The sequence below is a fragment of the Maylandia zebra genome, linkage group LG10, assembly GCF_041146795.1.
Source record: "Maylandia zebra isolate NMK-2024a linkage group LG10, Mzebra_GT3a, whole genome shotgun sequence".
Lineage (NCBI taxonomy): Eukaryota > Metazoa > Chordata > Actinopteri > Cichliformes > Cichlidae > Maylandia > Maylandia zebra.
Window position 1 is genome coordinate 161,983 of NC_135176.1, and position 15,849 is coordinate 177,831.

Consider the following 15,849-nt stretch of genomic DNA (forward strand, 5'->3'; position numbering starts at 1 on the left):
GCCCCAAGCACTTTACATGTGATGTAAAGTGGACTTTTCTTTTGTTGCCACATCCATGATTTAGAAAATGTTACACAGATGTTGTCCTGCTTCGCTGTGCTGAAGCGTGTGCTTCATGAAAAGTTTGAATAAGAAAATATCAGGTCAGTAACTGTTTGTGTTCCCTGTAGGTGAGGCTGTGACAGAACTCTTTAAACTCTGCTGTAGGACTGAGTGTACAGAGGAGATTCCTGGAAGAGGATACGCTGAAGATGAGGGCAATGGTCAGGTTCCTGGCTTTACTTGTTGAGTGACCATACTGCATTCTGGAAACGTGCGTAGCTTACTGGGAGATCTGGGCATCTGTGCTGACCCAGGCCTCAGCAATTGAACAGAAACTCTTGGATGTGTTTGTCGTCTGTAGAAAACAGTGATATCAGCTCTGCTTTGTCCAAGCTGACCGAGCCAGCAGCAACTGTGCCCATTTCCAAACTGTCTGTCTCCAACATGGTGCACAGTGCCCGGAAGCACATTCGCCGCCATTGACGCATCGATGAGTCGCCCCTTAACACCGAGATACTCAATTCTGTCCTTCTGGTAAGAGTTAATCATGTAACCTGTTTAAAAGGCATTAACTAGTCGGAGTTGACTAATACTTGACTGAGTTTTAATGGTTTCAGCTCATTTTATGAGGAAACTGATTCTGACAGAAGAGGTGTGGATCCCGTGTTAGGAGACGGTGAGCGTGATATTCAGAGCAGCAGAGACCTCGGAGCGTGTGGTAGTTTGACTCGTACTGATGTGGCTCCTCTGCTTCTTTTCACAAACAGTTTTTCCTTCCTGGTCACTGTTGAGCCCGTCACACTCAGCAGCTCGAGCTCGAGCTAAGACAGCCTTGAATCTTAAAACTACAGCCGTAATTGCATTTATGTCTTAGAGTGCTGGCCACAGATATTGATCCCATCTGACAGCAGCTCAGTAAAGCACAAGAGCGTCATCTTAAACAGGATATCAGGCAGCGTTCTTATTTTTATTGTCTACTTCTGGTCACATCCTGCTTTTGCCACTGAGCGATCAGCATCCTGTGTTTTATCATGAAGTGATGACTACGTGAGCTGCACTTGTTTAATTCTTCTAACATCTAGAAAACAACAGAGTTTCTAAATGACAGACTTATTTATTTGTGTTTGTGTCTCTGTTTCCAGATGCTGCTGTGGAGAAGTCTGACTGTAAGAATAACACTCAGCTGTCCAACTCCAGTGGGACATCGGAGCAAGAGAAAACCTCTGATTATGTATGTTTGCCTCTTCACCACTCGCACACTCAAGGTTACACTCAGGTCAGGTCCAATATAAGTTTCAGAGTGAAGACGGGCTCAGTGCTGTCAGTACTTTGTCAGGATTTTTATTAGAATGTATTAAATTTGGTGTCCTGCTGTTTGATTTCATGCTGGTCTTTTCCCTCGTTGTAGAACCTTTTCCACCAGCTGAAGTCAGCCCCCAGTGACAGTCTGACCTACCGTCTGGCTCTGTGTGTGTGTCTGGTCAACTATTACTATGGTGGGCTGCGGGCTGTTGGACACCTCTGGCAGGAGTTTGTCCTTGAGTTGCGTTAGCGGTGGGAAAATAACCATCTTATTTGTGGGTGGGTACCTCACAGGCTCGTGCTGCTTTGATTTTAAAGATGTCACACATATTAACATTTTCATTTTATAGCAGGTAAAATAAGTATTGAACACGTCAGCAGTTCTCTAAGCAAATATATTTCTAAAGGTGCTTTGATGTGAAATTATCACCAGATGTCGGTAACACAGGGACATTAAACACACAGACATTTATTTAGTACTTTATACAAATGTTGGTGATGACAGTTCATGGCAGCTTCTGTATGGAGAAACCAGTCCCATCATTGCTCATGACTTTGACCCACTCACCACACAAACAGTCTCTAAATCCCGAATGCTCCGTGGATCCTTCCCACAGATTCAGCTCAGGTGATTGGCTGGGCCGTTCCAGCAGCTTTACTTGATTTCTCTGAAACCAACAGTTTCCATTGGCTGTGTTTGAGATCATGGTCTTGCTGAAACATCCATCCTTGTTTCATCTTCATCATCCTGGTAGATGGCAGCAGATTTTAATCAACAATGTCTCCATTCATCCTTCCTGGAGTTAGATTTAATGGCTCAGTCCCTTTTGCAGCTTGTTATAAAGTTTTTATGCATAAGTTTTCTAAGCAATCACACATTTTTTTGGGAACATCAAAATCATAATGCTCCCACCTCCAGTGTTGCTGTGGTGTTTTTGGGATGCAGCCACCCAAACACGGTGTGTTTACAGCATTCAGAGAGTTTTGCTCTTAACAAAGGCAGTCGCACTTTTCTCCTCTCCCTTATCTTCCCTGCTTAGCCTCTTCTGTCCTTGTCTAGTCTCGTGTTTTTTGTATTACTTTTCCCTGGAACACTCTCTCACAGTCTGTTCTCTAAAACCTAAAAGAGGAATTATGGATTGGATCAACTGCTCCCTGAATGCAATTGACACCCCTTTCTCAACGAGAAGTCTGGGCTCGGGTGAGCCTGAGTGCTGAAGATATCTACCTATTCGGAACCATGGTAACAGGGTTCTGGCTGATTGGAGCTGGCTTGGCCCTGACTTATCGAAGAATTAAGAAAGCGGAACCGGCTGTTCAAACCCCCACAAGGCTGCCCGCTGGGATTCAAACGATGGGAAGAGGCGTGAGTTTCTCAAAATGGGCTCATTGAACGCAGCATGGATAAGATCTTGGAGAGGCTTACGGCTGCTGTGAATACTCAGAATAAGACTTCTGAGTGCAAATTGGATCACATCTTGGAGAAGCTCACTGCGGTCGTTGTTAACTTGTTATTTTCTGTTATATTGCGAGAGTACTGTTGCCCGCGAAGGGTTGTTGTTGGTGTGGAGAAAAATGGCGTAACAAATAAAGCGCTGGGAGTGAGACTACGACGTCGTGTCTTTTGAGTTAACAGTCGTGAGTTCTCAGAATCGGCTCTCTGAGCACAAGAATGACAACATCACGGAGCGCAAGTTTGATAACATCATGGAGAAGCTCACGGCTCTCCAACGGGAGATTGAGAGACCAGTGTTGGAGTGTTAGAACAGCTTTGAAATTCATATGAGCTGTTCGCACTAAAGTAAAAACCTCCATCACTTATGCGGATACCCCTTCGGCCCCAGCCGTGGGCTCAAGGCTGGAGCCGAACAACAACTCCCTGATAACGACTGTGTGTAGACTGTTCTTCCCACTCCATGCAAGGCCACCTGGGTTGGCTGGAAGACTGTTTACTTAGCCTGGCAGGGAGGAGGACACTGTCTCAGCTGAACTCTGGACACGCACACACTTACACAGACATATATATACACATGCAGATGTACACTCCTCCCCCCTCCAAACGCCTTCGACGCTTATTCCCCTCCGATGCTGACGGTGGATCAAGGAGACCAGCGCACGCAGGCCCGGATGTGCTGTCTACACTGGCTGTCTCTCACCCTTTACCCATCCCTGTTGCTTGTCATGTGTTTCTTTCGTGTATTAAGAGTTTTTTCATGTGCAGAGGTGTTTTTTTTCTGTTCTCAAACTGATCTCCCTGTTGGAGCTCAGTCTGGGGGGAGTTATTTTTGTCTCCTTATCTTTGGTGCATTGTGGTGCATTTTCCATTGTTACACCTCTCTGACCTGTCTTCCCCATGTGATGTTTGTGCCATGTATGTATGGTCAGAAGGGTAAGATGGCGCTGGCAAAGGTCGGCAGCCTTAACCCAATTTCCATCGGGGTCAGCCTTCAGGATCAATAAAGTTTTATTGAATTGAATTGAATTATGTGACCAAACTATATTAAAGTTAAAGCGTATTGTTGTACCTATGCATTACACTGGAGCAGAGCTTACATACATTCTTACCTGCTTACACTCATCATTCATTGGTGGAGTTGCCCACCCCTGGGTTAAATGTTTGTCTGTCTCTCTGTGTTCGCCCTGCGACTGGCGACCTGTCCAGGGTGAACCCCGCCTACATAAGTAAAAGAAATTCTTATACACACATTAGCGTCAGTGTGCCCTCGAGTTGCTACATGTCTGCTAGTTTTACTGTTCAGGATGTTTTGTGTGTGTGTGTGAACTGCCTGCAGTGAACATAACTGTGCAGTCACACACACAGTAGTCACAGAGAGTACTGCTGTGGTAGGGTGACCATAAAGAGGACACTGGGCCCAGTCATGAAGAACTTTAATAATACTGTTAGCTTAAAGAAAACGACGTCTTCTCTGTGCAGTTAATGAATGGGATATTAATGAATTAATAATAAATGTCATGTAGGCTTTTACAAGTAAACTAGTGTGAAATAAGAGGACTGTTGATCAGCCTACGCTGTGGAAAGCTGTGACTCTGTCACTGACACGTGTGGCATGATGGATGCAGTCATGCTGGGAGAAGCTACGTGAGTGCAGAAACCTCTTATCACCAGACGATCACGTGGTCGTCAGTTTTCAAACAGCTCATTGCAGTTTGATAAATCATCTTCAGAGGTTATTTGAACCTTGTCTTTGCAGAGACCTGCAGACCTGAGGCAGTAATGCAGTGATAATGACCAGCACACAGTGTAAGTCATGCTGCAGCTGCCCTGAATCTACAGTGTTGGTTATTCCCACCATGTCTCTATGTTTCTGATCCAGTGTGGACGAGCTCTTTATTCAGTCTGAACTGGTTTTAATACTAAAATACAATTGATTTGTTATTCATAGATTTTCAGATTTACTCTTACACAAAAAAGTAAAACATTTTTGTTGCCAGATCACACGTATTTACTTCCAGTCCTGAACAGAAGGAAATCGTTTTGATGCCTAAATGACATTTTATGTTCAGTGACAGCCTGGTGTGCTTGGGTCCATGAATGCAGTGGTGTCGTGAGTGGGCCCTGTTCGAGTCGTCAGTGCCAGTATGAGGTGTCAGTGAATATATTTACACATTACTTCATTTAAAGTACGAGTTTGTGTCTCTGTCCACAGGCAGCCAACCCCGGCTGTGTCCTGGAGGATTTTGTGCGCTGGTATTCACCTCGGGATTACGTAGAAGAGGAAGTGGTCGATGAGAAGGGCAACACGATGGTGACGGGGACACTCAGTCCCAGGATGAAGATCCCAGGCAACATGTGGGTGGAGGCTTGGGAGACTGCCAGGGTCACACCTGCACGACGCCAAAAAAGACTTTTTGATGACACCAAGGAGGCCGAGAAGGTCTGAAGCAGGTCGTTCGTTTTGCCACATGCATGTTTTAAGCCAAACGTGTTTACTAAGTGGATCACAAAGTGTTTTCATGAATGTTTCTGCTGATTTTCAGGATCCGCTTGTGCCATGGGACCGTTTTGGCTCATGTATGTTGGAGAAGTCAGTTTAACACAGATCTGTGCTCACAGACATGTTGAAGCATTTTCACATGTTGATGAAAAAGGATCTGATGCTGTCACACACGATGTTTAACTGACACACAGCAGCTCTCTGTGGTGTGATGGTGTTAAATGAAGAACAACTTTAAACCAGCTTCTATTAATGATCCGGTCGGCTTTATGGGAAAGGGACAAACAGTAACTGGGGTTGTTTCCTCACCCAAAGAGGGTCCTGGATTTGGACCCGGGCAGGTCCCTGCCAAGCGTTTGCATGTTCTTCCTGCACATATGAAAGCAGAGCTCGGAGCTCCAGTTTGCACCATCACTGAAAATGTTGCCTGTCTTTTAAAGACATTGTTTATCCAAAAAGAGAAAGTTAAAAATAATGCTCACTGATAGTCTTATGACAGATTTAAAGATCTGGGTATGACTGGTCCCTCTGTGAATAACCATCATAGAGAAAGGTCACCGTTTATCTGGAGTCTTCTTCAGAGGCAGCCTGTTGGCTGTGCAAAAATATTCTGTTGATCTGAAAGAGCAAAAGGAAAACAGAAGCCAGGCAAACTAAACTTTTTGGGGGTTTGTCTTTAGGTTCTGCACTACATGGCGATGCAGAAACCTGCAGACCTGGCCCGTCACCTCCTGCCCTGTATACTTCATGCAACTATTCTGAAGTTGAAGGAAGAAGGTAAGTCCTCACCGTTTGGTTGAGAAACACGTTTATATGAAATAAAATCAGGGAAAATAACTCTAAGCCCACAGCAGGTAAATTACAGTAAGACCGAAACACAAAAAACTAAAGATATTAAAATAAGTACTAAGAAAATGAAATGCAACCCGAGATGTTAATGGAGAAAAAAAACCAGAAGCTGCATGAATAAAAAAGTAGAAATCTTGGACGCTGCCAGCATAATGCACAGGCTTTTGACGGGGCTCGCACACAAACACAAAGCAGAGGATTAAGCATCACCAAATATGTTTCCAAGCCAAAGAAGATAAGATGAAGCATACCTGCGCAGCGGTGGGTGATGAGGAGAGGCCGCAGCGTGTCTGACTTAAAGTGCAAGTTTGTGACAGTTTAAAGCTTAGCAAGCTAAGACGCCAAATATCCAGAGCACAAAGACAAGTCAGAGGGCTTTTTCAGACACACACTTCTAAACCGTCGTGCTCAACAGTGTCTCTGCTAAAACTGCGTCTGTGCTCTGCCCCCGTAAAGTTGCCTATCGAGTGCTTAATGATAAGGTGCATGGTAGCTGCTTTCCTCTGCAGGTGGATGAAGCCACTGATAGCGACAAAGGAATGACTTCTCTGCAGACAGGCTCCTGGCAGAGCCACTGCAGAGGAACTCTTTACAATCACTGACTGTGAAACGTGAGGACTGTGTGGGGATGTGCAGACGGGGGCGCGACGGCTGGGAAACGAGGAGGGCTGCAAGTGGATGCACTGTATGATACACGCTGGTGTCTAGACAGCTCAGTCCTGAGCTGAGTGATGTAATGACTGATTGCATCGACACAGTCATTACATCAAAATACAACCCCTTTTTTTCGGCACTGAAATGAAACAGGCTCCGCCCACACAGCCGTTCTGTATCACAGCTGTGATGCAAAAAGATTTGGGCACCACTGGTATAGAGTGACTGGAACCCAGAACCTGGAAGTGTCCAGTGATGTGAGGGTAAAGGACGTCTCACTGTGTACTTTGGTGCACAGATGAGTTTGGTCGGTTCAGTGAATGCAGCCCATGAGCTGCAGAAAAAGCCCAAATCCTGAGCCCCCCAAGATTTGGGCTCAAGATGTGTTCTGCACTGCAGGCCCTTGGACTCCATCAGGGTTTGGGCCAGTTTTGAGCTCTTATAAGTATCAGAGATGGACACGTGATATTTTCAGGGCTGCGTAGGCATGATGGGTAGAACATGACCCTGGTGTTAAAATGCAGGTAAATGTGATTTAGTTTAGCTACCCAACCCTCACTGTGAAAGGAGCCTGGAAAGTTTCCCCAACATGAATTTCTTTCAGTCAAGTTTTCTCCAGTAATGATCAGAAATCAGATAAAACCCACTCTTTATTTTATTCTACACACAATAAATTGATAATTATTCCAGGATACAGAAAAGTCTAGATTTCGTCTTCAGACTGTCACATCTGGAGCAGGGCATAATTTGATTTGGTTTTTAGAAGAAGCTAAAGATCTTTCAGTCGTGTTGCTGTTGTTCCCTGACACCTGCAGTGCAACCATTAATTTAGCTAATGAGAGTTCACGTATAATTATAACAGGTCTTAGTTTCTGGATCGTCTCTAAGTTGACGGTATACTGCTAAGACCAGTTCTGAGTCTAGAGACAGCCAATGAGAGACACTAGTAAGGACATCACTGAGGAGAGTTTTCTAGTACTTTGGAGAAACCTCAATCAGCTAACGTCCTGCTGTGATACTCAGACCTTTTCTCTAATTAAACCAGAAAGCTAGTTTTCATTTATTCTGTAATATCCCAGAATGTTTCAGCAGGTCAGAAATGCTTTGGTGAATATCCAGGTTGTATGCAAATTAATTCTGATTAAGTCTGGACTACAAAATACAAAACATAGCTTGGACACAACAATAATGTCCTCGTTTCACTTCTTTAAAAAATGTATTTTGATCTTATGACACTTACTAAAAGCTTTACTTCCAGAGGTTGACAGAGACGCTCCGTGCTGATAACACGTGAATGTGTGAAGGTTTGTATCATATCTATCTAATAGACTCCAGTTTGTGCATGTACAGTGGGGCAAAAAAGTATTTAGTCAGCCACCGATTGTGCAAGTTCCCCCACCTAAAATGATGACAGAGGTCAGTAATTTGCACCAGAGGTACACTTCAACTGTGAGAGACAGAATGTGAAAAAAAAAATCCATGAATCCACATGGTAGGATTTGTAAAGAATTTATTGGTAAATCAGGGTGGAAAATAAGTATTTGGTCAATAACAAAAATACAACTCAATACTTTGTAACATAACCTTTGTTGGCAATAACAGAGGTCAAACGTTTACTATAGGTCTTTACCAGGTTTGCACACACAGTAGCTGGTATTTTGGCCCATTCCTCCATGCAGATCTTCTCGAGAGCAGTGATGTTTTGGGGCTGTCGCCGAGCAACACGGACTTTCAACTCCCGCCACAGATTTTCTATGGGGTTGAGGTCTGGAGACTGGCTAGGCCACTCCAGGACTTTCAAATGCTTCTTACGGAGCCACTCCTTTGTTGCCCGGGCGGTGTGTTTTGGATCATTGTCATGTTGGAAGACCCAGCCTGGTTTCATCTTCAAAGTTCTCACTGATGGAAGGAGGTTTTGGCTCAAAATCTCACGATACATGGCCCCATTCATTCTGTCCTTAACACGGATCAGTCGTCCTGTCCCCTTGGCAGAAAAACAGCCCCATAGCATGATGTTTTCACCCCCATGCTTCACAGTAGGTATGGTGTTCTTGGGATGCAACTCAGTATTCTTCTTCCTCCAAACACGACGAGTTGAGTTTATACCAAAAAGTTCTACTTTGGTTTCATCTGACCACATGACATTCTCCCAATCCTCTGCTGTATCATCCATGTGCTCTCTGGCAAACTTCAGACGGGCCTGGACGTGCACTGGCTTCAGCAGCGGAACACGTCTGGCACTGCGGGATTTGATTCCCTGCCGTTGTAGTGTGTTACTGATGGTGACCTTTGTTACTTTGGTCCCAGCTCTCTGCAGGTCATTCACCAGGTCCCCCCGTGTGGTTCTGGGATCTTTGCTCACCGTTCTCATGATCATTTTGACCCCACGGGATGAGATCTTGCGTGGAGCCCCAGATCGTGGGAGATTATCAGTGGTCTTGTATGTCTTCCATTTTCTGATGATTGCTCCCACAGTTGATTTTTTCACACCAAGCTGCTTGCCTATTGTAGATTCACTCTTCCCAGTCTGGTGCAGGTCTACAATACTTTTCCTGGTGTCCTTCGAAAGCTCTTTGGTCTTGGCCATGGCGGAGTTTGGAGTCTGACTGTTTGAGGCTGTGGACAGGTGTCTTTTATACAGATGATGAGTTCAAACAGGTGCCATTCATACAGGTAACGAGTGGGGGACAGAAAAGCTTCTTACAGAAGACGTTACAGGTCTGTGAGAGCCAGAGATTTTCCTTGTTTGAGGTGACCAAATACTTATTTTCCACCCTGATTTACGAATAAATTCTTTACAAATCCTACCATGTGAATTCATGGATTTATTTTTTCACATTCTGTCTCTCACAGTTGAAGTGTACCTCTGGTGCAAATTACTGACCTCTGTCATCATTTTAAGTGGGGGAACTTGCACAATCAGTGGCTGACTAAATACTTTTTTGCCCCACTGTAAATGGAGAGTCCTCTTCACACACTGAGGTTAATTATGGAGTTCCACAGGGTTCAGTGCTAGGACCAATTCTGTTTACATTATACATGCTTCCCTTAGGCAGCATCATTAGAAGACATAGCATACATTTACACTGCTATGCAGTTGACACCCAGCTCTATCTGTCCATGAAGCCAGATAACACACACCAATGAGTTAAACTGCAGGAATGTCTTAAAGACACAAAGACCTGGATGGCCGCTAACTTTCTGCTTCTTAATTCAGATCAAACTGAGGTTATTGTACTCGGTTATTGCAGATGGCCCCGCCCCTCCCTGAGCCTGGCTCTGCTGAAGGTTTCTTCCTGTTTAAAGGGAGTTTTTCCTTGTGCCAAAGCACATGTGGGTATAGTCCTGGACAAAAGGCCTAGTTTCTATTTTGCAGATGTGTTCTGTGATCCTCTGAAATAGCTGGATTAATTAACTCCAATAATAATCCATCAAGACTTTGTGGATATGTTTTAATCTCTGTAAAAATTATTATAAAATGTTGTGAAGGTTTTGTTTATTTCAAAAGGATCTGTATTAGTAAGATAATAGTTTGCAGGTTTACTCGATTTTAGGCTTTTTCTCATGTTAACAGTAATTGAGGTTACAAACGTGGCAGGTCTTTCTTTTAATCACAGCTTTCTGTCACTCTGGAAACACTGTCATTTCTTCTCTTTCAGAGTTTGCTGAAGATATTCCATCAGTGCAAAAAACCATTCAGCAAGCTACAGTTCAAGCGAGCAAGCTCCTGCAGTCCCCCAACCAGGACTACAAGAAGTTAGAGGTCAGTGAAAACTCGACCGGACTTTCCACAAAGAATTCAGTTTAAAAGAAAGTATCATTAGATTCACCCAAAAAAGTTTTGTTTTTAAATAAATTATTGATTGATTGTTAACTGTGTTTGTGTTGTAGTTGAGTATGTGCTGTACATGAGGTGTACGTAGACTGGACAGTGTGCACCATGGCTGAGAACTTGGCTGATAATTATTATGGCCATTGATGGTTGAACCATGAAAACAGGGGTGTGGTGCAGTGGGATTGTAGTGGGAGCTGGAGTAACAAACTCCAGTGCTTCCTCAGTGATGGCTAACTTTTTTCTAAACCTAGGTAATTCCTTCGGCTGTTCCCACCTGGGCTCAAAGCTTTTATACTCTGCTGATATCGGATGTGTTTATCAGTGATCGAAAGCAGAGACTGAGATTGTTATTATTGAGTTTGATCACACGTTAGGTGCATTAAACGTCTGCTTTAATACTGTCCTAAAGTCTGAGAACAATCATCACTTCTTCACATATAAAAATGTTCTTCTCACTAGCACTCAGTATCCATACAGCCCCTTTTCTTTGAATAAAACTGTACAGCTGCACAGCTAAACCCCACCATGTTAGTTCGGCTTGACTGGACAGTCTTGTTGTGTAAAAGCATTCTTGGCTTTCTCAAAGTACATTTAAGTATGCCATGTATCCACTGTGACTCCAAACACGCCTTTTACACCCCGAGACTCAGCCTATAACGTTCCACGTAGGAAAAACCACGTATGTGTATAAATGTGACAGTCTTGGGGTCTCATGCTGTCAGGATTGAGCAGACAGTTGTTCTTGTCCTGTGTGCAGGATTTCATTAACCAGCTGCTGAGCATGGAGACAGTCATCACTCAAGCTCGCTCGCTCAAGGCCAAGTTCTCCGTTCCTGAGGACGACAGCGGAGAGGCTGCTGATGAACTGAAGAAGTGAGTCGCAGAGTTTGAGCTGCGCTCACTGACAGCTTTGTTTGTGCTGTTGGTGACATGTAACCGTCTTCACCGTCACTACAGATAGTTAGTCAGTAACTTGTTGTCACGATGAATCTGTTTCACAAAGACGCCGTCTGAAGGATCACAGTCAGTTCACACGTTTCTTTCTCGCTCATGTTGGTGGTCTTATTTTATAGTTTTGGTGTCTTCAGGTTTCACATGTTCTTATTTAAGTGTTTTGTTTTGTGGGAATATTGTAACATTTTCCACATTGTGTGTTGTCTCTAGGTTTGTGAGCTCCCTGCTGGAGGAACCAGAGGTGGTAGTGACAGGAGCAGGCCAGGGCCTGGCTGGCAGTATAATCCACAGACTCTTCATCAGTGCTCAGAGGGTAACTCTCACTCTGCCTCCGTGTCCTTCCCACGTCTTGCTGTCAGTTTCATGCATACAGTCATGTATTTGTCATCTATAGAGACATCTTTAGAGGTACACACACACACCACACTTATTCAATATCAGCATCAAGAATAGGTCGGTGTCCCGGTCCTAGAACAAGACATGAAGTCAGCGCTGTTTTATTTATATATACTTCATGTAGATGAAACTGGAAGGACGTGGTCAGCACTGATGTAAAGACGCAGTGTTTTCTGTCAGTGTCAGGAGAGTCTGCTCTATTGTAACGTTGTTTCTTCCTGAAACACACAATTGCTGCTGCTGTGCTGTGAAGCACGTTCAGAGCTATAAGAACCAGTCTGTTTAACTATCAATGAAAAATGAAGAATTATCAGTTAGACTGTGTGACAATTCTGCAGGAAAAAAGTTGTGCAGCTCTCTCCACAGTGGAGCAGATCTCCTTCCTGTCTTTGACGCTTCTTTTTCTCTTTCTGCAGTAACAACTATTAATGTGCATTTGTATATGTTTACAGTGTTAGCAGAAACAAAGCTTTGGTGGCCGTGACTCCAGAGATGGAGCCGAGTATCTAATCGAATCATCGGTTTGTTCTTTAAGCCTTAAAAGTGTCCATGTGCTCCACACTGGATCCCAGATTGACTCTGATGCATCAACTGGAACATGAATTCAAAATCCTGCTCCTCACATTCAAGGTCTTAAATAATCAGGCCCCATCTTATCTTAATGACCTTGTAGTACCATATCACCCTATTAGAGCACTTCACTCTCGCTCTGCAGGCCTACTTGTTGTTCCTAGAGTATTTAAAAGTAGAATGGGAGGCAGAGCCTTCAGTTTTCAGGCCCCTCTTCTGTGGAACCAGCTTCCAGTTTGCATTCAGGTGACAGACAAAACTTTCCTCTTTGATAAAGCACATAGTTAGGGTTGGATAGGCAACCTTGATTAGTCTGCAATAGACCCTGTGCACGAGAAAATGCTAACTTCCTGTTTTAAGATCGGATGCAGGGTTGTACATTTCCGGTAGCTTTACTTTGCGGTCAATTGCTGCTGCAAAGATGGACTCCAAAATCATGTCCAAAATATGAAAACAGAAAGATGGCGTTAAGTTACAAAGAGCAGAAGGTGGGAACACGCACCACTGCTGTGTCATTAAAAAAATCAAATGATCAGTTTTGACGTTTGAAGCGTGCAGATCGATTGGTGGTTTACATCACTCAACACAAGCAGAACTGCATTACAGAATCAGAAGCACATCTCTGTATAGTGACAGTTCTTATGATTTAAACAGGCAGATGTTCAGCATTCAAACTACAGGTGAACAATAGTCAAAGGTTTCCCTGCTAGTCAAGTACACACCTACACAGCATGTCAACAAACCGTGGTAAGGGTCTCTATGCATGAGTATTTACGAAGGGTATGTTGTGACGTACCTTCAAAATTACAGCGGTCCCTCGCTATAACGCGGCCTCGCTGTTTCGCACATTTTTTTTTGTGCAGGTTTGCATGGTTTTTTTTTTTTTTTTTGCGCACAGCGCTTTGTGTTCTGCGTCCTGATTGGCTGCAGACTATTGTTGATCTCCTCCGTGCCGTCTCTCCTGTACAGTACAGAATCGCTGATTCATTAATGATTCATTGATGTTGAATTATCTCTCAGCTGCTCTGTTCTCATGTGCTGGACCTGAAAACACGGTTTGATCTTTGGTTTCTGTAATACTGGACTTATTTGTCTACGAAGGTTTGAACTTTGAGAGCTTAAACAAGAGAGAAACGTGTGAAAATGTTCATGCCTGTCTGAGTGTATATCAGAATCAGAATACTTTATTGATCCCCCAGGGATCAATAAAGTGTGTAGTGACGGGTTTTACCTTAAAACATCTATAATAATTGTAAAAAATAAAGTTGGCTACTTCAGATTTCACCAATCGCAGGTTATTTTTAGAACGTAACTCCCGCGATAAACGAGGGAGCGCTGTATACAAATACTGAGAAGTATAAAATTTGAATCCTGTCTCTCTCTGAGGCGCGGGGGGAAAAAATATCGACAAGTCGATCAACATCATCTACAGATACATTCGACATCTCGAGAAATGTAAATCGCCACTTGATTCGTCCATTTGGTTGAAAAACCCGACCGTGAACAAGGAGCGAATATCACACCGGAAACTAAGCGCTATGCGCCGGAAGTAGCATATGCTAAGGCGCACACAGGTCTAAGTTATAGGTCTAAGTTCCCCATAATGCACTGGATGTTTCTTCTTCACTCAACATGTGTTAGTAGACCTCTCTGCATTCAGCCCGTCTGCCCCTCATCTATCGATGGATGTTTGTTAGAGGCTTTGGTTCCCACTGTCGCTCACAGACGGTCACCTAATGTTTCCTGTGTAACTGCAGGGTCTTTGCCTTATAACATAGAAGCAGCTTTAGGTAACTGTTGTTGTGATGCTGTGTGTGTGTAATAAAGCTCCCTTACTGACAGTGGGTCACCACAGCTTGTAGCTCCATGTATTTGATGTGGCACGTTTGCCCTCGCTGACACAACCTTAAAGGGATTTGTGTGTATGAATAAAGTTTATTGTTCATACAGTTCATTGCCGTATGTCTGTGAAAGGCTGAATGAGGGTTGTAGCTCCCTCAGCAGCTGTGGAGCGATGGAGATGTGGTTGGTTAGACACGCTACTTTAGTTTACACTACAAACCACACTCACCTGTTTACACTCCTTTTGTGTTACAACCACCTTGTTACACTCAAACACCAGATGATGCATCTGAGCCAACTAAGGATTCACTGAGACTGAAGAAGCTCGAGATCATAAGAATTTGAGGCTCAGCTGATACAGTATCATAGGAGAATCCAACCATTGTATGTCAAGAGACTATAGGCAGTGAAAGCTCCATCTGGAGGAGGAACAACGTGGTTCAGAGCGTTGCCTCCTGCAGCTGGTGACATGTTCAGATTTCAGCTCTGTCGGTTAGAAAGTCTGTTTTTGTTTTTCATCTGTGTGTTGCTCTTTCATCCTTTTCTTCTTCCTGTTTCTTGCATCAAGCTGGCTGACTTCACCACTGATGAGGTAACCATGAGCAGTAAGCCTCGTGTCGCTCACAGTTACATTTAACATAGTGCGATAAACACACTCAGTCATTATAAGGTACATCCTCTAAAGGTTCACATAACAGACAAACAGGATAATAAAAATGATCTGGTTCTTTGCAGCGTCCTGAGATGAACAACACACGACATTATTACACGTCTCAGTATTTGTTACACTGAACACAAATATAAACACAACACTTTTGTTTCCATGAGCTGAACCGGATCCTGACTGGTTTTGCGACATGTGTGTCATTGTGCTACACATGTACGGCATATTTCAGAGTGGCCTTTTATTGTGGGCAGTCTCAGACACACCTGTGCAATATTCATGCTGTCTAATCAGCACCTTGACATACCACACCTGTGAGGTGGGATGGATTATCTGCCATAAACAGATATTGTGGTCAACAATTTCAGTTCTAAAGTCACACAGCAAACCATTGTTATGGAACACAAATACAAACTGTGTTGATACATAATACAAAAAAATTGTAGCAATATGGTTTGAAATGCGGAAAGGTAGTGTGTTAGGGAGCAATTTATCTGACTCGTTTCCCTTTCAGTGTTCACACAACAAAGTAAATTCAGTGTGTTCTGAAATCAATATATTTCTTCTATGACTTTCAGGCTGGTAAGCAGGCAGGGCAGGTCAGAAGATGTCTTCATCATTTCTTCCTCATTAGCTTCCAGCAACTGCTTTTCTCTTCATATCTTCTGTAACACATTCACAACAGTTGATATTAACAGTGTTTAACCTGCTTTTTCTTTTCAGGTGGAAGTTTGGAAAGCTGTGAGGGTCTCAGGCAAGGAGTGAGCAAAAAGCAGAGGCTCAGT

The 15,849-nt window shown here is 43.6% G+C and overlaps 1 long non-coding RNA gene across 3 annotated transcripts; it reads left to right on the top strand.

Moving 5' to 3' along the window:
• Positions 1–5,040: 5,040 nt before the first annotated feature.
• LOC106676207 (rab3 GTPase-activating protein catalytic subunit) lies at positions 5,041–15,844 on the top strand. 3 transcript variants are annotated; one of them, XR_013100442.1, is made up of 6 exons: positions 5,042–5,240; positions 5,981–6,077; positions 10,463–10,566; positions 11,396–11,511; positions 11,803–11,905; positions 14,969–15,052. It is a non-coding gene; the product is annotated as a rab3 GTPase-activating protein catalytic subunit (long non-coding RNA). The 3 variants fall into 3 exon arrangements; XR_003024579.2 differs by lacking the exon at positions 14,969–15,052 and adding an exon at positions 15,788–15,844 and having other exon boundaries at positions 5,044–5,240; XR_013100441.1 differs by lacking the exon at positions 14,969–15,052 and having other exon boundaries at positions 5,041–5,240; positions 11,803–12,001.
• Positions 15,845–15,849: the final 5 nt, after the last annotated feature.